Source organism: Balaenoptera musculus, chromosome 1 (assembly GCF_009873245.2).
Source record: "Balaenoptera musculus isolate JJ_BM4_2016_0621 chromosome 1, mBalMus1.pri.v3, whole genome shotgun sequence".
Classification (NCBI taxonomy): Eukaryota; Metazoa; Chordata; class Mammalia; order Artiodactyla; family Balaenopteridae; genus Balaenoptera; species Balaenoptera musculus.
Window position 1 is genome coordinate 68,849,375 of NC_045785.1, and position 23,447 is coordinate 68,872,821.

Here is a 23,447-nt window from a genome sequence, read left to right on the forward strand (position 1 = left end):
CAAAGCCAGAAATGGCTAGTTGAGTCTTTCTCATCTCACTACTCTGACACTGACCCTTCTGCCTTCCTCTTCCACATTTTGGGGCACTTGTGAGATTACATTGGGCCCACTTAGATAATACAGGATAATTGTCCTACTTTAAGGTCACATGATCAGCAACCTTAATTTCACCTGCAACCTTACTTTCTTCTTGCCATGTAATATAATATACTTACAGGTTCCAAGGATTAGGGCATGGATACCTTTGCAGGCCATTATTCTGCCTACCAGTAGTCACCTATTTAATATGTTGAAGAAACACTAACAAGACTAGAAAATAGACCGCAGTGGGCAGGTGAAAACATTTGTTTTTCAGATCTTATTACAATCATACAATCACAGAGAGAAAAAAAATGAATAAATAGATCAACTTTTCTCTCTAGCACCAAATTGAAATTGGGAGTTTCTTTATATGATTATAAAGTAATCTTAACTCTTGACTACTATGTTTCTGGATATCTCTCATCAATAGGACCAAAATGGTTTCTGAGTTGTAACTATGATGAAGGAAACACTAATGATTGCTTAGAATAAATATCTCATGATAAATTAATGATATGACAATTATAATATAGAAACTATGGTGAAAATTATTCCATTATATGAATATTCCTCAATTGAGTTATATATTCTACTGATAATGGTCAAATGGACTGTTTGCAGTTTTAACTATTAGAAATATTGCTCTATGAATATTTTTATGTCTTTTGGTGCATAAGTAGTAGAACTGTTGAGTTACAGGGCATACTTATCTTCAAGCGTACTAGAAAATGCCAAACTGTTTTCCAAGGTAGTTATATCAATTTATTTTCATACTAGCACTGATGAGAGTTCCCATTGTCCAAAAATTTCACTAACATTTGATATTGACAATCTTTAAACATTTTACCCATCCTGGTAGGTGTGTAGTATTGACTTGTTTACTTTTAATCTCTGTGATTATTAATAAGTGTGATCATATTTTCTTATGCTCACAATGCATTTACATATCCTATGTAACAGTCATTGACAGATAATATGTGTTGCATGTATTTTCTCCCACTATATGGTTTGCCTTTTCATAATGATGTCATTTGAAGAAAAAAATATATTTAATTTTAATCTAATCCCATTTATATTTACTTTTATGGTTACTACTACTTTGTCCTGTTGAAGACATCATTTCTTAACATCCTCTTAATCTTCTACAAGCTGTTCTGATTTTCATTTCTTTTTTTTTTTTTTTTTTTTTAATTTTTATAGCTACTTTATTTATTTATTTATTTATTTTTGGCTGTGTTGGGCCTTCGGTTCGTGCGAGGGCTTTCTCTAGTTGCGGCAAGCGGGGGCCACTCTTCATCGCGGTGTGGGGACCGCTCTTCATCGCGGTGCGCGGGCCTTTCACTATCGCGGCCCCTCCCGTTGCGGGGCACAGGCTCCAGACGCGCAGGCTCAGTAGTTGTGGCTCACGGGCCCAGCTGCTCCGTGGCATGTGGGATCTTCCCAGACCAGGGCTCGAACCCGTGTCCCCTGCATTAGCAGGCAGATTCTCAACCACTGCGCCACCAGGGAAGACCTGATTTTCATTTCTTATAAAGGTTTACAATTCAACTAGAGCTAACTATTATATATGATGTAAATAGAGGGTATGCTTTTCATTTTTCCATATGGATCTTTAATTGTTTCATCACCATTTACTGAAAAGACCATTCTTTCTCCATTTTCTGTAATACCTGTGTTATTGTAAACCAAAATAAGTAAAAAAATATAAAATTAACTATTAAAGAAATTGAATCTGTAATTAAAAATAAACAAAACACCAGGCCTGTATGGTGCACCATCTGGATAATATAATGAAATAATGCCATTTCAAAAATTCTTTCAGAGAACAGAAGAGATGGAATACTATCCAACTAATTCTAAGAAGCCAGAAAAATATAAAAATCTGAAAAACTGATAAGGACATTATGAGAAAGAAAAATTACAGATCAACTTCATTCATAAATAATAATGCCAAAATGCTAAAAAAAAAAAAGCAGCAAATCTAATCCAGTAAAATACAAAAATGGATAACACATGATGGCTAACTCTGACTTGTTACAAGAATACAAAGATGGTTTAACATTTGAAAATCAATGTAATTTACCACACTAGTAATGTAAAGAAAAAATAGCATGGTCATCTTAATAGATAAAGCATAAAGACTTTATTGAATTCAACATCTATTCCTGATGAAAATTTCTATAAGCAAGTAATAAAAGGGATAATACAGTAAACACAAAATTTAATGGTGAAAAGAAAGTTTTCCTTTGAGAAGAGAAATGAGATAAAGATGTCTGTTTTTACCACATCTATTCATCATTGTACTGATGATACAGTGAGGCAATAAAAATAAATGAAAGGTATAAATATTAAAAGAAAAAAATAAAATAGTAGATGATTTGATAAATTATCAGAAATATAAATAAATGTATCAAGCTCATCAGATAAAACATCAAGGTAAAAAATCATTTGCATTTCTTTTTTACAGAAATAGGCAATAAAATCAAAATATAATTTAAAATACAGAAAAGTAACAGATATCTAGAAATAAATCTAAAAAATTTTGCAAGCTCACTACAAATATCATTAATCACTACTGAGAAATGTTAAATTATTGTAAAGCAGGCATATACCATGTCCATGGATTGGTTACATCAACATTACCAAAATATTCATTTCAAAAAATGTATAGATTCACTGCATTTTGAAACAAAATCCCAACCACAGAAAATTAGGTTTTGTGGAACTAGTTATGCTGGTTCTTTCAATCTACATAAAAACACAAAGAGCTAAAATGAATATCAGAGATCATATTACTCTCCTGCTAGAAATAACCAACATTAATAACAATACAACAACAACAACAAAACAGGAAAAACATATGAATAAATGGTTTTCAAGGCACTGGACAACAGATATCAAAAGACAGTAATCCCTGTGAGATGAGTAAAAAAAGTGAAGCAAGCTTACTGCCTTGAAAATTTATTGGCCATGACCCAGAGGCAGTCTCATGAATTCCCTGAATTGAGCAGATGGAGCTAATAGTGCCAGAAGACCAAGGTGGCTAGAGTTTGCAGAACAGGAAAAAAAAAAAAAAGAGAGAGAGAAAGAGAGAGAGAGAATCCTAAAGAACTGCAAAGTTCATGTTGAGGATTCAGCAAAATACTGAATAGTGCTTCATGTGAAGAACAAACCATCTGAAAGAGCAAGAGAACAGTACCCCTTGCTCACATAGCAACAGTTCTGTTCCCACAAGCCAGATGGAAAACAGGACATTAGGTAGTATGTTTAATAGTGCTGGGTTTCAGCAGTTTCTCTCATATGTGCAAAAATTACACACAGATATAGAATATTTTAAAAATTCTCAAAATAAAATCTTCAGTATCTGAGGTGAAAAATACACTCATGTCTGTTCTCATTTTAATTTAGTTTAGTTTTGTTTGTATTGCCCATGAGCTAAGGATGGTTTTTATAATCTAAAGTGAGTACATTTTAAATAATTACATAAACACTATTCATACATAAAAGTCTCGATTTTGTCCTGTGTAGTTTAAAATATTTACTTTCTGGTCTTTATGAAAAACTTTGCCAATCCTTGACCTAGATAAAATGGAAAAATTCCTTAAAAAACACAACCTATCAAAACTCACTAAAGAAGATAATCTGAGTAGCCTTATAACTATTGGTAAAGGCGAATTTGTAATTAAAAGCTTTCCCAGAAAGACAACTCCAGGCCTAAATGGCTTCAATGGTAAAATCTTCCAAAAACTTAAGAAATAAATACCAGTGCTACACAAGCTCTTTCAGAAAATCCAAGAAAAGAAAATACTTTCCAATTAATTCTATGAGGTCATCATTACCCAGATACCAAAATCAGATAAAGGTATTACAAGAAAACTACATGTCAATATCCCTCATGAACACAGATGTAAAAATTCTAAACACCACTGTAGCAAATTTAATCCAATAATGCATAAAAAGCGTAACACATCATGACCAGCTGGGTTTATCCTAGCAATGTAAGTGTGGTTTAACTTTTGAAAACAATCAATATAATTCACTATATTAACCAACTAAAAAAGAAAAATAATCTGATTATCTCTATTAATGCAGATAAAGCATTTGACAAAATTCAAAATCTATTCCTAACTAAACTAATCTTCAGCAAACTGGAAATTGAAGGAAACTTCCTCAATCTCATAAAGGACTTTACAAAAAAATCTTAAATTATATTTAATGGTGAAAGACTGAATTTTATTCTTTAAGGTGAATAACAAAATAAGGATATCTGCTCTCATTACTTTTATTCAACATTAAATTAGAGGTTTTAGCCAGTGTAACAAGGCAGGAAAAAGAAAAAAAGGGCATTTAGGTTGGAATAAAAAGAAGTAAAAGGAAGTAAAGTAAGGGGAAGAAGTTACACTTTTTATTTGTAGGATAGTTTTTTAAGAAAATGGTGACAAAATAGTTGGATACTGATATGTAAAAAAAAAGAATTTTAATCCCTACTTCACACCATATAAAAAAAAAACTCAAAATAGACCACAATGTAAAACATAGGATGAATTTTTGTGGCTTGAATTATAAGAATATTTTTTAGATACAGCATAAAAAGCAAAATCAATAAATGATCAAACTGATAAACTAAAGTTCACCAAAAAGCTAAATGTTTGATTTTTGAAAGACACTGTTAAGATAATGTAAAGTCAAAAATTGGGAGAAAATATTTGCAAAGAATATATCTCAGAAAAGACTTCAATCCATAATGTATTTTAAAAACTCTCAAAATGCAATAATAAGGAAAAACCAATAATATTGGGTAAAAGAGTTGAACAGACACTTCAGCAAAGATAGTGATTGCCAAGAAGCATGTAAAAAGATGTGCAACATTGCTAGTATCTAGGGAAATGCAAATTAAAACCACAATGAGCTACCATTACATACCTAATAGAAAAGCTAATATTAAAGTGATGGACCACAGCAAATGTTGATGAGCATGTGGAACAACTGAATCTCTCATTATCTATGGGAAAGTCAAATGGTTCAATCATTTTGCAAAACATCTTGTCAACTTCTTATAAACATATACTTACCAAATGAACCAGCAATTCAATTTCTAGGCACTCACGAGAAATGTAAACATATGTCCATACTAAGACTAGTATATGGATTTTAATAGCAGTTTTATTCATACCCCAAACTATAAACAACCCAAATGTCCATCAAGTGAATGATTAATAAATTATAAATATTGATCAGAAAGAAAAAGAAATAAACTACTGATACTTGAATAAATCTCAATCATTATGCTAAAAAAAGCAGTCAATATTCAAAAAAGTATGTATTTATGACTGTATGTATTTGAGATAAATCAGATCTAAAGTGACAGAAAGTCAATCAGTGGTTGCCTCAGGTCTGGTTTGTGGGTGGGGACAAGATTGACTATGATAGATTATATGGGAACTTTTGGGGGTGATAAAATATTTTATATACTGATTGTGGTGTTGGTTATGCGGCTTTATAAATTTATCAAAGTTATCAAATATAAATTTAAAATGGGTGACTATTACTGTATGCAAATTATACCTCAGTAAAGTTGATTTTTAAAAATGCAAAAGGCTAAATGCTTCTAAGATACTCTTGAAGAGAAGAAAATGACTTTATCAGTAGAGACTTAACAGTAATTAAGTTACAGTAATTAAGACCATGTGGTGCTAATACAAGAATAGACAAAGAGACCAAAGAAATAGAGAACCCAGAAACAGATCCATGTACAAATATATGTGTGGGTAGTAGCAGTAATAGTAATAGTAGTAATACTATGTGTGTGGATTGGTGAGTAGTTTGGAGAATAAGTACTATTTTTCCTGTGGTACTACTAGAATTTGGCTATAGACTATTTATACTAGTGATTGCATTTTACAACACAGGTATAACCTTTACTTGGAATTAATTAGCAAAGACTAACATAATCAAAATAGTAGACAGTCACCCCTATCTTGTATTTGTGGTAGAAAATATTACCTAAGAAGTATAAGCCACTAGACGAGAAAATAAACTCATTAAATAAATCAGACATTAATGAATAACTAACATTTCTAAATTAATAGCATTCCCCCCACCAAATTTTGCAACCATATAAATATCCATAACCAATTCCCACTCTGCTCTACATCCTCTATTACAATGGCCATGTGAAAAAGGTTTGGGATCAGCTTCTTTGTCATCCAAAATAGTAAGACTTCCACTTGGTTCTCGGACCCTAAATCACATATCATCAGCATTCCACTTCTCTTCAAGTTTAAAAGTACCCATTGTGATCTATATTCCTGACTCTAATCTCTGTGCTATTAATCAGGTTCTAGATTTTTGGAGCTTGGGGTACTCTTGGGGAATTTTCTTGCCCTCTACAAAGGATCAGTGCAGACCATCTATTGGCATCACTGGTTCTGTTACCTACACAACTATTTTTGTATTAAAAATGTATTGCCTACCCTACAGCTGACACTGTAAAAGTGAAAGGCACTATCTTTGCCCACAAGAACGTGGAAGATGAAAAGCTACAATTTCCAAGTAGAAAATTGCCTGCAATAATCAATGCCTCAATTCCTCTCCTGTGTAATTCTTCAGGCCATTGTTGCCAGATATTTCTGTTTTTATTATCATCTTTTTCTTATAACCTTCCTCTTCAACATATATGATATATTCTTCCCTTTTAGAAGGATTTCCTAAGAAACCTTAGAGTATTTTACAAATATGCACAAGAGCAGACTAACATTTATCAAGTACTTTCCAGGTACTCAAATCTGTAAGTGCTTTACATGTGTTGTTTCAATTGATCCTCACAAAAATTCCTGTGGGTTAGATTTTATTAGTTCTATTTTACCTGTTGGAAAATTAGAATCAAAGAGGTTGACTTTTCAAAGTTTACAAACCTGGAAAGCTTGGAGTTAGGACTAAATTAATCGAATGCCAAAGATCTTATTCTTTTTTTCATCTCTATCTTAACATATTCTATTCTATATATTAGATTGATAATCTAATGTTGATGTTCTACATTTTAATGTTTTAACACTAATATTTTTAAATGAATAAATTAATATCTATTTTACAATGTTTAATATTTTAAGTATTTTAATATAAATTTTGGACTGTCAATACTTATCATTTACCACTAGCAGCAGCAGCAATTTTTAGAGTCAGTTATGGGTAAAATTTAACAAAAACACAGGTCCAAATACACCTAAAACTTAAACCAAGAAAACACCATAGTCTTATCTATAGCTCACATAATTATCTCTCAAATGTGGCTGGCCTTCCTAAGAACGTAGAAACAAAACTTTTATCATAATTTAAATGGTTGCATAACCCTCAAAAATAAACATTGTTCACACAGTCGTGAGAGCTACAGACCCAAAATATAAATGTCATCACGGCCTTTCACTGCTTAAAAAGCCTTGTTTTCAAAACTAACTTCAAATCCCATAGCTTGATATTTAAGTCCATTCCCCATCATTTGATACTGATGTTCCTTCATGATCCAGCCCTTGGCTATGTCTCTCGTCTCACCCTACCCTTGCAGCCAGTATTTCAGATCTACGAAATACTTGAAGATTTTCAAACTCATATCTCTCATTTTCAGAACCATTTAACATATTACTTCTGACATATTATTCTTTCTTAACCTCACTTTAACAAAAAATACTAATATTTTCGGACATAAATCAGATTTAATCTTTTTCCAGCCTTGCTAATTTCTCAACTACGCATAGGCACACACTTCCCAGTTGGAAGGCATTCCCTTCTCCCATGTGCTCTATCTTCTCCCAACGCTTATTCATAGTGAGTTTCAATCCTTTTTTTATTTACTGTAGACTTTTTAACTTGGCCTTTCTTCTGAAGAGTACGGACATCTTTGTTTCTTTCCAACTTTTTCAGATAAGAACACAATAAATATTTAGTTTAAAAAACACTGCTTTTTACAATATAATGGTCTCCAATAGAGACCTATAAATCAAGTCCATTTGAGTGTTCCACTGAAAAAGAGTTCTAACTTCTACAATTAAAAAAGTTTTACTTAATATTCTTAAAACAGAAAATTTTATAGCCACTGAGGAGTTAAAGCTTTATTTGTATAGTAAAATCAGAAAATTTAGATGAAATCTTTAGTAACTAGTTTACCATTGAGAGTACTAACTGCAGCCTAATGGAATTTATGAGAGGTTCTGAAGAAATATTTTATTTCTTTAAAGAATTACAAAGCTGGAAATGAACTAGAAGGGTCACTTAGTTCATCGCTCATGTTTAAATCATCCCAGATAAATGAGGAGTTATACTATTTGTAAAAACCTCCAGAAAAGTAGATATGACAACTTCTCTTTGTACTCATTCTAGTACATAACACCTTTACCCTGACAAACTCTCCCTTAATGTAACCTAAATTTCTATTGCTAGAGTTTAAACCCCTTTCCTCTTGCACCATAACTGTTTAAGCCTGAGAACAGTAGGTTAATCTCCTCCATGTAAGCAGCTTATACACTGTAGCCTATTACTGGAGCCCTGAGTACTCCTTTTGTCTCTGGTTGAATAGTCATTTTCCAAAATTGTGTTGATCTTTGTGACACCTCTCAGAATTCTTGCCAAAGGCATCAGCCTTCTAATTGTCACTCCTGCCCCTCAAAAGCCCTTCCTCCAAAAGCAGTCACATTATCAAGCAAACTTCGAAGAAGGCAGTATAAAAAATGTCTATTGAAAGTAAAAAAGTTGAATATGGGGCTTCCGTGGTGGCGCAGTGGTTGAGAATCTGCCTGCCAATGCAGGGGACACGGGTTCGAGCCCTGGTCTGGGAAGATCCCACATGCCGCGGAGCAACTGGGCCCGTGAGCCACAACTACTGAGCCTGCGCGTCTGGAGCCTGTGCTCCGCAACAAGAGAGGCCGCGATAATGAGAGGCCCGCGCACCGCGATGAAGAGTGGCCCCCACTTGCCGCAACTAGAGAAAGCCCTCGCACAGAAACGAAGACCCGACACAGCCATAAATAAATAAAAATAAATAAATAAAAATTAAAAAAAAAAAAAAAGGTGAATATGAAGTGACTAATACAGACAAAGACTGGTTACAAGGAAGCCATGATTATATCATGCCCCTTCCCTTCAAGATGTTTCAAATTATTTTGTGTCTGCTTACTCCACTGCTGCTTTAAGTATAAAAGTTAAATTATAACTATTTTTTCACTTATAAAATGGTTACAATAAGAACACCTACTTCACATGACTGATAAGGATGATATGACTGAAATGAAAGTTACTGTATTGAGTAGGTGCTCAGTAATTGTTAGCAGTTATTATTAGTAATATTCACAGTACTATTGATGATCTTTTACTCTCTTTAAACATATGAACCATATAATATAACTTTAATTCTCATAAAAGCCCTGAAAGGCTAGGGATATTGTCTTAGAAGAACAAATAAAAGTCTATTTGATATCCTAGTTTTCCCTGGTTTTATAAAAGTGGCTGTTAAAAATTATTAAAATATCTCTTTCTTGTGTTATGAATTATGTTCATATAATAATTAATGTAAAACAGAAATTAATAAAATTGAATTATTTAAATCATTACATAAACATTCTTTTATGTCCCTTAATGTCCTTAATGTAATTACAGAAGATTTCACTATTTTCACTTCGTGTTGTACATATCTTACAATTCATTTTGGACTTTCACCTTTTACCTCTATTTTCAGTCTTCTTTGCAATCTACCTCACCTGTCTATTTTGCTTTCTCTTGAGTTCAGGGTCTTCTAAGAAAATGATGGCATAATTTTCTTCTTTAAGCTTTATATAATTTTTGCATTCATATATTTTAATTAAATATTATTTTTTGAATATTTTTCTGATTCATTTTGCAATTCTAAACTTAAGCAGTTTACCTCGAAAATCTCACTTATATTTCCCATATTTGCAAGCACCATTTCAAAATACGTGTGCATTTCTGTTAGAGCCAGACAACACCTTGCTTTAACATTCTTCTATGAGAGGTAAGGCAACAGCTCACACCAATACGGCTTTACAATCAAGGTCAGGAAGGTTGAGAAATCAAAGCAAACAAACTGATTATAGATCGTGTAAGGTGCTTCTGACTATAAGTAACAGAAAACCCATTTCGAAGTGACTTAAACCATGAGGCAATTAATTATCTCACAAAAGAAAAAGTGCAGCAGTAGAGTGACTACAGGGTTGATTAATTTACCAGCACAACCATGTCATCAAGGTTATTTCCTCTTTCTGCTCTGTCATTCCCAGAATTGATACTTTTTCCCTCAGGCTAGATTTCTTCATAGTCATAAGATGACTTACAAAGAATTTTGAATTTTTATTGTAACTATATAAAGACTAGATAATCTTAACATCTTTCTCCAACAATAGAAATACTAGATAAAATATGACAAATAAAACAAAGGTACTCTTAAAGGTAAAACTGAGAATACTAGAAAGTACAAAAAATCCTCAGAGACAAAAATGAAGAGAAAGATAAAAACTAGGATGTAAAATTAAGCCTCAAAAGACTTTTTAGGGGTGATAATTTTCAATGACTTCTCTGGGAGGAAAGGACTGAGCCAGCACAAGGGGAGGCCGGGACTAAAACCATTGCATAAAGTCAGGATCGTCAAAGGACTGCACACTCAGTGATAGGATGGATTTACCAAGGTCTTCACCAGGGAAAAGAGGGGACAAAAATTATCTGTCTTGGCCTAGGCAATATGTGGGGGGCAAAAAACACATTTCAGAATCTATAGCTACATGCCTGTGTCTGCAGGAACTCCAAGCTGACAAAGTAGTAGAAAGTGACTCTGAGGTGGCAGTGATGGGGGCATGGGAGCTGCAAGGAGCAAAAATGAATATTCTTCCTCCATAGAAAGATCCTTGACACAGGCATCACAGGACCCCACACATAATGACTGTGGCTAAAATAAGTCCTATAACTAAAACTAAACACACACACACACACACACACACACACGCACCCACACCCACACACACACACACGCCATTTCTGAGGATCAGCACCAACAAGTAAGAAATTTAGGATCTTTTACAAAATGGAATTATTGAATACATATATAAAATAACTATGTTTAAAACATTAAAGTGATAAGTGATGAAATTTAAAATATCTGAAAGCAATAAAAATATTTCTATTAAGGACTCAAGAGAGTTTAAAAGAATCAGGTAGAAGTTCTAGAATAAAAAATACTAGTTGGAGTTAATAATTTAGCAGACTGTTACACAACAGATTAGTTCTAGCTGTTAAAAATACTGATGTACAGCTAGATCTGATGAAGTTACCTAACAGGTGGTGTATATAGACAAAGAGAAGGGTAATGAAAAAAATGTTTAAGAGACATGAAGGATAGAAAGAGAATATTCGACTGGAATTCCAGTGAGGTTAAATGAGGATGAGTCATTATCTTAAGAGTTAGTAAATAAAATGTTACAGAATTGAAGATAAGAATGTTTAAATACAGGAAATAAAATTCCAAGGCAGATAAATGAAAGAAATCTAAGCCTGGACACATCACTGTGAAACACCAGAGATGATCTTATAAACAGATGCTCTTATAAACAGTGTTATAAATTGAAGGTTTGTGTCCCCCCAAATTTGTATGTTGAGGCCCTGACCCCCAATGTGATGATGTTTGGAGATGGGGTTTTGGGAGGTAATTAGGGTTGGATGAGGTCATGACAGTGGGACCCTGGTCCAATGGAATTAGACCCCTATAAGAAGGGACATCAGAGAGCTCTCTCTCTCTCTCTCTCTTTCTACCAGGTGAATGTGAGGACAAAGCAAGAAGGTGACTATCGGCAAGCCAGCAACAGAGCTCTTACCAGAACGTGACCATACTGACACCCTGATCTCTGATTTTCAGCCTCCAGAGCTGTGAGAAAATAAATTTCTGTTGTTTAAACCACCCGGTATATGATATTTTGTTGTGGCAGCCTGAGTTGACTCATACATACAACTATAGAGAAAAGATAGAGGACCTACAAAGATAAATGACAACAGACTTGTAAAACAGTGACATCAAACAAATACTATACCATATACCTTCAAAGTTCTTAAAGAAAATTATGTTAACTCAGAATGTTACGTTAAAGTACAAGAAAAAATTCAGACATTTTCAAATAAACACTGTAAAATGTGACACCAATGGTGAACCTCAGGGCAAAGAATATTGAACCCAGAAAGAAGGAATGGTAAACATGACAGAATGGTGAGAAAGAAATGGATAAATAACCAGGTAAATTTAAAACAACATTATTATGTAAATACAATAGTACACTCAAAGAGACAGCAGAGCAGTGGTTCAGAACATTTCAGAAGCTGGCCTGCCTGTGTTTTGAATTCCATTCAGTCATTAGTTAGCTGGGTCATCCTTGGCAATATATTAGTTTCCACATCTGAAAGATAGGTATCATGAGGATTATATGAGTTAATACAAGCTAAGATCTTAGAAAAGTTCCAGGCACAAAGTAAGCAAGTTATAGCTCTTAATATTTCTATGAATATGACCACTATTATTTCAAAATAATAGTGCTTAATTTAAGGGACAAAAAATATCAAACTAAAACATAGGACTATAGTAATAATTCAGATAAGAGTGAGTGACAGGTGTTGAAATATTTAAGTCATATATATATATTTTTTAAATGTAGTTGTTTAAAAAAAATTTTTTTTTTATTGGAGTAAAATTGCTTTACAATGTTGTGTTAGTTTCTGCTGTACAATGAAGTGAATCACCTGTGTGTAAACCTATATCCCCTCCCCCTTGGACCTCCCTCCCATCCCCACCCATCCCACCCATCTAGGTTGTCACAGAGCACTGAACTGCGCTCCCTGTGCTATACAGCAGGTTCCCACTAGCTATCTATTTTACACATGGTAGTGTATTTATGTCAAACCTAATCTCCCAATTTGTCCCACCCTCCCCTTCCCACCTGTGTCCACATGTCTGTCCTCTATGTCCGTAGAGATAATGATTGTCTTTGTCTCGTTTTGTTAATTATGCAAGCTAAAGATCAAGGATACTACTAAAGGAAAATACATAGAAAAGGAAAATGTCTTCTAGCAAATAGTCTGGATACATTTTGAATGTATCCATCTGGACAGAAAAGGCATGTCATCTATGAGAAGTTAAAAGTCACACTAGCCTGAATCTTTGACATGAGAGCAGTCAGTGTCAGAAGATATAAAAAATGGTGTACAACGTTCTAAAGAAAAGACTGTTTGGTTTAAAGATAGTATGTCCAGACAAGATTTTCAAGTATGAAAGGAGCTATTAAACCTTTTCAAATATACAGGAGCATAAAGGACACAGCGGTCAGAAACCTTCTTGAAAAAACATATTCAATGATGAAATTCAGCTAATTAGAGAAGATATTTTTTTAATCCCCAGAAATGCAGCATCGATAGTGAAAATTCCTCAAGGGAAGCACTAAAAGCTTTTAAACATAAAAGCAAGACTAAACTTCTATGGGAATCGTAGTAGAACAGAATATCAGTAGTATAAGGCTTGATAGGATAAGCAACAAAAACCAGGTAAAAAGGGAAAGTAAGGGAGAAGTGTTACTGTGATAATCAATTAATCTTTTATAGCAAAAGGCAAACCAGTACTGTTTGAAATTAAAATAAGCAGTTAAAAAGTTATCTCAGCACGCTGATTCTATTTATATTTTTTCTTATATTTACACAGTTATTTTAAAATTTATTTCTCTTGTGGTTAAAAAAAGAAACCTGCAATCAGCAATTCCTTCAGTTTCATTTCAATTTCTTTTTCTTCTGTTAACTTCTAGTAAAATGAGTCAGCATCTTTCAGTATATAGTATATTATATACTTTCAGTTATAACAGTCTATTCTTTTTCTTCTGTTAAATCTAGTAAAATGAGAGTGGACACCTTTCAGTAAAATAATAATCCAACTGTTATAATTGTCCGTCTATCTATCTACCTATCTATCTATCGATCTATCACTTATCAATCACTTCCCTTATCTATCATGTCCTTTTATAGGTACCTATAGAAAGATCTCCAGAATAGTGTTCATTAAATACATAAAAGCTGACTTGGGGGCCTGGGGATTTTAGTGATGTTTTGCTTTCTCTTTTGTACTTTTTACATGGCTTGAAATTTTTATAATGAGGATATATATATATATATATATATACATATATATCACTTTTATAAAACAAAAATAGTATTTATAAACAAAAGATTAGAGTTTGTTCCTGATTTGATAAATTTAACAGCAGTATCTTGTCTTTGATTTTTTAGTTGTTTTGCACAACTAACATAATATGCTTCCTCCAATGGTAATTTCAGATGGTTAATAGCTATCATATATAATCTCTCATTGCCCATGTAAATGAAGATGATAAACAAAAATTACATATAATAACATCCTCAGACAGCAGAAGACATGAGTGGCAAAGCTTAAGCAATATGTGAAAAATATGGTTCATATTTAAGTTTTGATATGACAGAAATATGACTAAGTGTCTTTTGGGCAATGAAATCTGCAACAAAGGTATCAATTTTTTAAAAAAAGCAGTATTCATCATTTTTTCTTCTCTTATTCAGAATTTCAAAAGATGTGATACGAAATAATATTTGCAACTAATAAAATACAATTGAAATGCAAATGCGAACTAGGTTTCTACTCAAATTCAAATATTTTCCAAGTTATAAAAGCAGCTGATGTCCTTTTCAAAATGACTATTAACAATTTAACACCTCAAAAGATTATCAGAACAGAAAAAAAATGTATTTTGCAAAAGAGATTGGATAGAAAATCTAAAAATGTATTTGACCATAAGGGAGGTATTCTGTAGCAATAAGATGCTTTGAAGGCACTTTAATCTCAATATATGTGTCACAGGACAAAAACAGATAAATCACGGTGGCATGATGGTATAATTTAAAAGGGATATTTTGGAAGAAGCTGTAAGTGCTATTTTTAATAGTAAATTTTCAATCTCAGATGAATTTTTTTACTACCAAGGACATGAGTTAAAAGTAGCTTCAAGTCTCAATATCTAAATCAATATCTAACAGAAAGTACAATAATTACAATTTCCATGCATGACTTCAGATAGTTACATGGCATATATAAGACAGGCTATCACGGTATACTTGTCAAAGAGGACCTCATCAGTGCCAGTTGTTTCCAAATTACAGTGGGGGAAATGCACCGCAAAGCACGTGCAAAACAATCCATTGATATACAGGAAAACTGTTAACATTTCTTCACTTGTAAATACCTTTTCCTTTTTACAGTTCAGTAGTTATTGATCATAACGTAGAAGGCCATAATTTATAAGTAAATGTATATATATTGGATGTGCAGTCTAAAAATTCTAATTTATAGCATGAGCACAGAGTCAAAAAAATCACCATCATTAATTAGAATGTGATTGATGTCCATGTCAATTCTAATTATCTGGTAGCTATTGATCAGTACACTGTTTTGAGAAAATTCCAAGGCAATGTTCAGTCAGTGTTGGTAAGGGATACTGCTATGGATTGAATATTTGTATCTCCCCAAAATTCATATATTGAAGCTCCAATCCCAATGTGATAGTATGTGAATGTGTGGCTTTGGGGAGGTAATTAGGTCATGAGGGTGGAGCCCTCATGAGTGGGATTAGCACCCTTTTAATTGGATGAAGGGACTAGAGTGTCCCTTCTCTACCAAGTGAGAGTATCAACAAAAAATGGCCATCTGTAAACCAGGAAGAGTGTTCTCTCCAGACATCTACTCTGCTGGCACACTGATCTTGAATTTTCCAGCCTCCAGCATAAATGTTTGATGTTTAAGCCACTCAGTATATGGTATTTGTTATGGCAGCCAGAATTGATTAAGACAGAAATCATGACGGTTGTCTATGGGAGAAGACAGGAAGCATGGCATCACTGGAATGGTAATCTGGCATCCTGCTCTAGGCACTGGCAAATAATACTGCTTGGTTAATTTATGTGGATAATTTCTTTGTTTCTATCATTTCCTTTTCAATATTCCAAGACTCCTGTCATTTTCCTAGACAAGCCACATTTATTCCCTCTTCCGTCCCCCACCACTGAAGGATTTGAAATAGCAAATGAGGATGCTCTAGATGACAAACCTGCGCCTGTGTCTACAAGTAAGCCAGAATCTTTTGTTCTAAACCCTCATTTAGCCTCACTTTTTCTCTGCTCAAAATCCCATCCATTTTTGTCGTCATTGAACCTATTCTTTCTTCTAGTCTTTTCTCTCATCTTCTACTCTTTTTCTGCTCAGTTCTTTCCAACAGCCTTTATATTTGGTCAATTTCCACACTGGCTTTTTTGTTTACTTTCATAGCTATACTACTTAAAATAATGTCTTTACTTCTCAGGCATTACTCAACCCATTCTCGATTGGATTCAGTCACCAAAATTTCACCAAAGTAGTTCTTGCTAATGCCACCATTGATCTCTATATTAAAACAGTTATTGAGTGTTTTTTAATTTTCATTGGGCCTTTCGGTAGCATTTGAAACTGTGAACTCTTCTTCTTTCTTGCAATACCCATTCCCTTAGCTTTAACGATAACACACAAGTTCTCCCTTCCTTTAAGGCCACATTTCTAAATTCCTTATGTCAATTTTCCTTTCTCTGCTGATTAAAGATTTGAGCTTAGTTCTTCTTTATTTTCATTCGATGATCTCTTTTATGTCGTCTCTATAGGTAATCATATTTACTTCCATGGCTTCCATTAACACCAACATTCTGCTAATGATTCCAAAAAATTTCTGTCTATTCAAGACTTCTGTAAGTTCCAGACCAACATGTACTGTTGTCTCTACTTAGATGTATGAATAGCATGACAGTGATACCATACAAAACAAAACTAATGATTTTTCTCCATGTATATTTCCTTTTCTCATCAAATGCATCAATATCCACCCAATTGTTCATACTACAAACCTAAGAGATATCCTTCACATCTCCCTGTCTCTCACCTGGAACATCCAATTCATCATCAAGACCTATAGATCCCTACATTTTAAATATCATTCCTATCTGTTTTCTTCCGTCTTTTTGGTCACTAATTTTGACTAAGCCAAAATTCACTACCCCCAACCCATGAGACATCCTCCACTTGCTGAGCCTGCTTCCACACTTTGCTGGCCTTCAATTCATTTATTTTGTAGAAGAAAATGTGAATATTTGAAAATAGAATCCATTTTTTTCTATGGATAACATCAGGGCCCTACATAATATGACCACTGACCTACATTTTAGATACATGTTCTACAACTACAGCATTTCACTAACTACTTCAGCAACTTATATTTGTTCTTAGAATTTGTATTTCTTTATCGTTCATTAGAGCTTTCATATGTGCATACAATGCTCATTCCTACCTGCCATTTCTATCCTCAAGCACATGCTTCATCAAACTAATTCCCAGCTCAACCCTCAGTTTAAACATTGTCTCCTTATGAAGCTTCCATGATCACTGGAACCACTCAAATGATTAAGTAATCATTGTGTAATGGTGGTTTAAATGTTTCTCTATCCTTCTAGAATCCATAACTGCTACATATACTTATTCACTGCTTTATATTTAACCCTACAAAGTGCCTATCACATCATAGGTGCTCAACACGTATTTTTTGAGTGAATGAATGCATGAATTAATGAATGGCAAACTACACCAAAGAACACCTGATTTGATTCAACCTTATTGCTCTATCATTAAAAAACGTAATCTACATTACAGTATGGATTTTTAAATTTACGATAAGGTATTATCATATTCTTTAAAATATTTTTAATAGCAGCTGCATTTTTTGTGTGTCTGTAATTTAGGAATATTGAAAAATTAGAATGAAAGTTACAAATGTATTAGAATTAAAAATTTTTAAAAATTTAAAAGTGAAGAATTATGACATAACCTGATACTTTCTTGCCAAGTTACAAAATAAAAGTAATGAAAAGCAAATAAATGTTATTATATTAAGGGTTTAAACACTTTGTCACATTTTTCAAAAGTTAAATTCATCATCAGCTCCTTGACAATAATTTTTTTTTTAAAAGCCAATCCTTCCCATATTATTTATTTATTTATTTATTTATTTATTTATTTATTTATTTATTTATTTATTTTTGGCTGCATTGGGTCTTTGTTTCTGTGCGAGGGCTTTCTCTAGTTGCAGCAAGCGGGGGCCCCTCTTCATCGCGGTGCGCGGGCCTCTCACCATTGCGGCGTCTCTTGTTGCGGAGCACAAGCTCCAGACGCGCAGGCTCAGTAGTTGTGGCTCACGGGCCTAGTTGCTCCGCGGCATGTGGGATCTTCCCAGACCAGGGCTCGAACCCGTGTCCCCTGCACTGGCAGGCAGATTCTCAACCACTGCGCCACCACGGAAGCCCCTCCTTGACAATAATTTTGAAATGACAAGTTTTAAAAATAATAGAGTAAATTTAGACTTAGGAGAGACTGATTGGGATTTTCACCACTGGCCAACTGCTGCGATGTTTGTTTTGACTTTTAAAAAATATTTAGTTGAGGGCTTCCCTGGTGGCGCAGTGGTTGGGAGTCTGCCTGCTAATGCAGGGGACACGGGCTCAAGCCCTGGTCTGGGAAGATCCCACATGCCGTGGAGCAACTGGGCCCGTGAGCCACAACTACTGAGCCTGCGCGTCTGGAGCTTGTGCTCCGCAACAAGAGAGGCCGCGATAGTGAGAGGCCCACGCACCGCGATGAAGAGTGGTCCCCGCTTGCCACAACTAGAGAAAGCCCTGGCACAGAAACGAAGACCCAACATAGCCATAAATAAATAAATAAATAAATTAAAAAAAACAAAAACAAAAAAAAAAACACAAGGACTTTCTCTTATTTACAGCTATACCCCCAGCACCTAGCACAGCGTAGCTGTTCAATAAATATTAAAAAATATATATATATATATTTAGTTGAGATTTAGTTTCAGAAAGATGACTTTTCATTCTTAATCAAATGAATTTGTATTTAGCTTACTTTTCATTTATTGGAAAGGTTTCCAAGAAAGTGCAGATGGTTCAAATGCAGTGAGTAAATATTTGATCATCTTGGGGTGACAGAAGTTAAACCATAACTCAGAAATGTTGCTGAACTGAATAAAGGTGTCTTGACACATTTTCACTCAAATCTATCCTCATTCAGAATGAGATGTTACATTGATGAATGTTTGAACAGCCTTGGAAGAGCAGAATCATAACAGAGTAATTCCAATCATTCCTCTCAACGAGTTCTTGTCAATGAACACATGTCATTTCTCCAAGACACTGAAAATCCTGATAAGTGCTGTCCTAGGAGGTTATTCTATGGATGCTAGATTTCTCTCAGAGTTTAAGACTCTACCTAGAGATTATATTGAAATTCCCATCCTTGAAACAAAGTTGTGCCAAATATTTCATCCTTCCATTCTGCAAAATTATTTTCTTTATATTTTTCTCAGAATGACCTTATTCAATGGCAAATGAATCTTATTATTATATATAAGCATCATATATATGTGATCTTGTTATTATATATAATGATCTTGTTATTTATATACACACATATATATATATTTCTCTATTCAAATAAGCTTTAAGCTAAAGTATCCTGCAAGTCTTTTTTTAAAATTGCATAATAATAATCAAAAGAAACCTCATATATTGGGACTTCCCTGGTGGCACAGTGGATAAGACTCCATGCTCCCAATGCAGGGGGCCTGGGTTCAATCCCTGGTCAGGGAATTAGGTCCCACATGCATGTCTCAACTAAGAGTCCACATGCCGTAACTAAGATTCCACATGCTGCAACTAAGAAGTCTGCATGCCGCAATGAAGACTGCGTGTGCCGCAACTAAGACCTGGTGCAGTCGAAATAAATTAGATAAATAAATAAATATTTAAATAAAAAAAGAAACTTCATATAGAGAAATATCTATTTTTCTGTGTATCTGTTTATCAATCTTCATTTTTTGTTTTGTTTTTTAAATTTTTATTGAAATATAGTTGATTTACAATCCTCATATACTTTTTTATTTTAATATAAGCATTTTTTTTTAATATAAGCATTCTTAAGGTCACTCTTCCATAAGATATGAGAATGTCCGTAGAGCATTTTCTCTGGTTCTCTTATATGCTTGTGGGGGTTTTTCTTGTTTCCATTTTATTTTTCTCTTTTAATTCAAAGTTGCAAAAGCTTAACATTAGGATCAGGTAAAATCCTATATTCATTTCCCATACCAGCAGCTTCACTTCCAGAATGTTAAGGGTCATAGGGGTTTAAAGCTTCATCTACCACAAAGGTTCTCAATTCTTCATGCACTTTAGAATCACCTGGGGAGTTTAAACAACTCCCAATGCTTGTGTGCCACTGCCACCAGAGATTCTGACTGGCCATGGATGGGGCCCAGGAATGGCAATTTAGAAGCTCCAGAGTGGATTCTAATATGTAAGCAGGGTTGAGAAGCTCTCTCTTTACTCTTTTTTTTGGGGGGGGGGGGTCTTTTAACATCTACTTTTTATACAATCTTCATATACTTTTAAATAGCTAATTTCAATGGGAGATTTGTTAAGCCAAAGAAAAATATTTAGTTTCATAATATGTAGATTTGTTCAAGTTTTCATGTAAATCCTGTGTTTTCAAGCAATATTAATATATTTATTACTCAATTATGATAAATATTCACAGTAAGTGGACTAAACTGTTTTATCAGAATTTACACTTTTTAAATGTTTCCTACTGTACTTTACCTCCTCCACTAGGTACCACGTCTTCAATGCTAAACATTTTTAAAAATAATTTATTGGCATATATATACATATATATATATATATGTATATATATATATATATAAATTTGGAAGAAATTAGTTCCTAAATATTCTTTTTAAACGTGCTTCTACTTTAAATTCAGTCTTCCACCAAGCTGACCAGGTGATTGGTACAAAGGTAATTTAATGAAAATCGCTCTTTAAAGAAAGCTTACTTCACAAAGGCCAGCGGTGGGTGTTGACGCGATGTGATTTCTGCCCAGTGCTCTGAATGTCAAAGTGAAGAAATTCAATGACGCTTGGGTAAATGGCGGGAGTAACTATGACTCTCTTCAGGTAGCCAAATACCTCGTCATCTAATTAGTGGTGCACATGAATGGATGAATGAGATTCCCACTGTCCCTACCTACTATCCAGCGAAAACACAGCCAAGGGAACAGGCTTGGCGGAATCAGAGGAGAAAGAAGACCCTGTTGAGCTTAACTCTAGTCTGGCATGGTGAAGAGAATGAGAGATGTAGAATAAGTGGGAGGCCCCTGGCACACCACGCTCCCTGTGAGAGGGTGGGGCGGGATCCACCGGACTTGCGGGCTGCCAGTGAAATACCACTACTCTGATCGTTTTTTCACTGACCTGGTGAGGTGGGGGGGGCTAGCCCCGAGGGCCTCTTGCTTCTGGAACCAAGTGCCCGGTCACACTCTGGCCAGGGGTGATCCACTCCAGGGACAGTGCCAGGTGGGGAGTTTGACAGGGGTGGTACACCTGTCAAATGGTAATGTAGGTGTCCTAAGGGGAGTTCAGGGAGGACAGAAACTTCTTGTGGAGCAGAAGGGCAAAAGCTCACTTGATCTTGATTTTCAGTACGAATACAGAGTGTGAAGGCTGGGCCTCAAAATTCTTCTGACCTTTGGGGTTTTAAGCAGGAGGTGTCTGAAAAATTACCACAAGGATAATTGACAGTAACACAATAATAGTAGGGGACTTTAACACCCCACTTACACCAATGGACAGATTATCCAAACAGAAAATAAATAAGGAAACACAAAGTTTAAATGACACATTAGACCAGATGGGCTTAATTGATATTTATAGGACATTCCATCCAAAAACAACAGAATACACTTTCTTCTCAAGTGCATGTGGAACATTATGCAGGATAGATCACATCTTGGATCACAAATTAAGCATAGGTAAATTTAAGAAAACTGAAATCGCATCAAGCATCTTTTCCGACCACAATGCTATGAGACTAGATATCAATTACAGGAAAAAAAACTGTAAAAAATACAAACACATGGAGGCTAAACAACATGCTACTAAATAACCAAGAGAGCACTGAAGAAATCAAAGAGGAAATCAAAAACTACCCAGAAACAAATGACAATGAAATATGACGACCCAAAAACTATGGGATGCAGCAAAAGCAGCTCTAAGAGGGAAGTTTATAGCAATACAATCCTACCTCAAGAAACAAGAAAAAAATCTTAAATAACCTAACCTTACACCTAAAGCAATTAGAGAAAGAAGAACAAAAACCCCCAAAGTTAACAGAAGGAAAGAAATCATAAAGATCAGACCAGAAATAAATGAAAAAGAAATGAAAGAAACAATAGCAAAGATCAATAAAACTATAAACTGGTTCCTTGAGAAGATAAGAAAAATTGGTAAACCATTAGCCAGACTCATCAGGAAAAAAAGGGAGAAGACTCAAATCAACAGAATTAGAAACGAAAAAGGAGAAGTAACAACTGACAATGCAGAAATACAAAAGATCATGAGAGACTACTACAAGCAACTATATGCCAGTAAAATGGACACCTGGAAGAAATGGACAAATTCTTAGAAAAGTACCGCCTTCCAGACTGAATCAGGAAGAAATAGAAAATATGAACAGACCGATCACAAGCACTGAAATTGAAACGGTGATTAAGAATCCTCCAACAAACAAAAGCCCATGGCCAGATGTCTTCACGGGCGAATTCTATCAAACATTTAGAAAAGAACTAACACCTATCATTTTCAAAATCTTCCAAAACATAGCAGAGGGAGGAATACTCCCAAACACATTCCACGAGGCCACCATCACCCTGATACCAAAACCAGAAAAAGATGTTACAAAAAAAGAAAATTACAGACCAATATCCCTGATGAACATAGATGCAAAAATCCTCAACAAAATACTAGCAAACAGAATCCAACAGCACATCAAAAAGATCATACACCGTGATCAAGTGGAGTTTATCCCAGGAATGCAAGGTTTCTTCAATATACGCAAATCAATCAATGTGATACACCATATTAACAAATTGAAGGAGAAAAACCATATGATAATCTCAATAGATGCAGAAAAACTTTTGCCAAAATTCAACACCCATTTATGATAAAAACCCTCCAGAAAGTGGGCATAGAGGGAACCTACCTCAACATACTAAAGGTCATATATGACAAACCCACTGCCATCATTCTCAATGGTGAAAAACTGAAAGCATTTCCTCTAAGATCAGGAAAAGACAAGACTGTCCACTCTCACCACTATTATTCAACATAGTTTTGGATGTTTTA

The 23,447-nt window shown here is 34.4% G+C and overlaps 1 protein-coding gene across 4 annotated transcripts in view; it reads right to left on the reverse strand.

Moving 5' to 3' along the window:
- Window positions 1–23,447, reverse strand: part of ADGRL4 (adhesion G protein-coupled receptor L4) — a 125,153-nt gene that overhangs the window by 77,989 nt on the left and 23,717 nt on the right. The window lies entirely within an intron of this gene.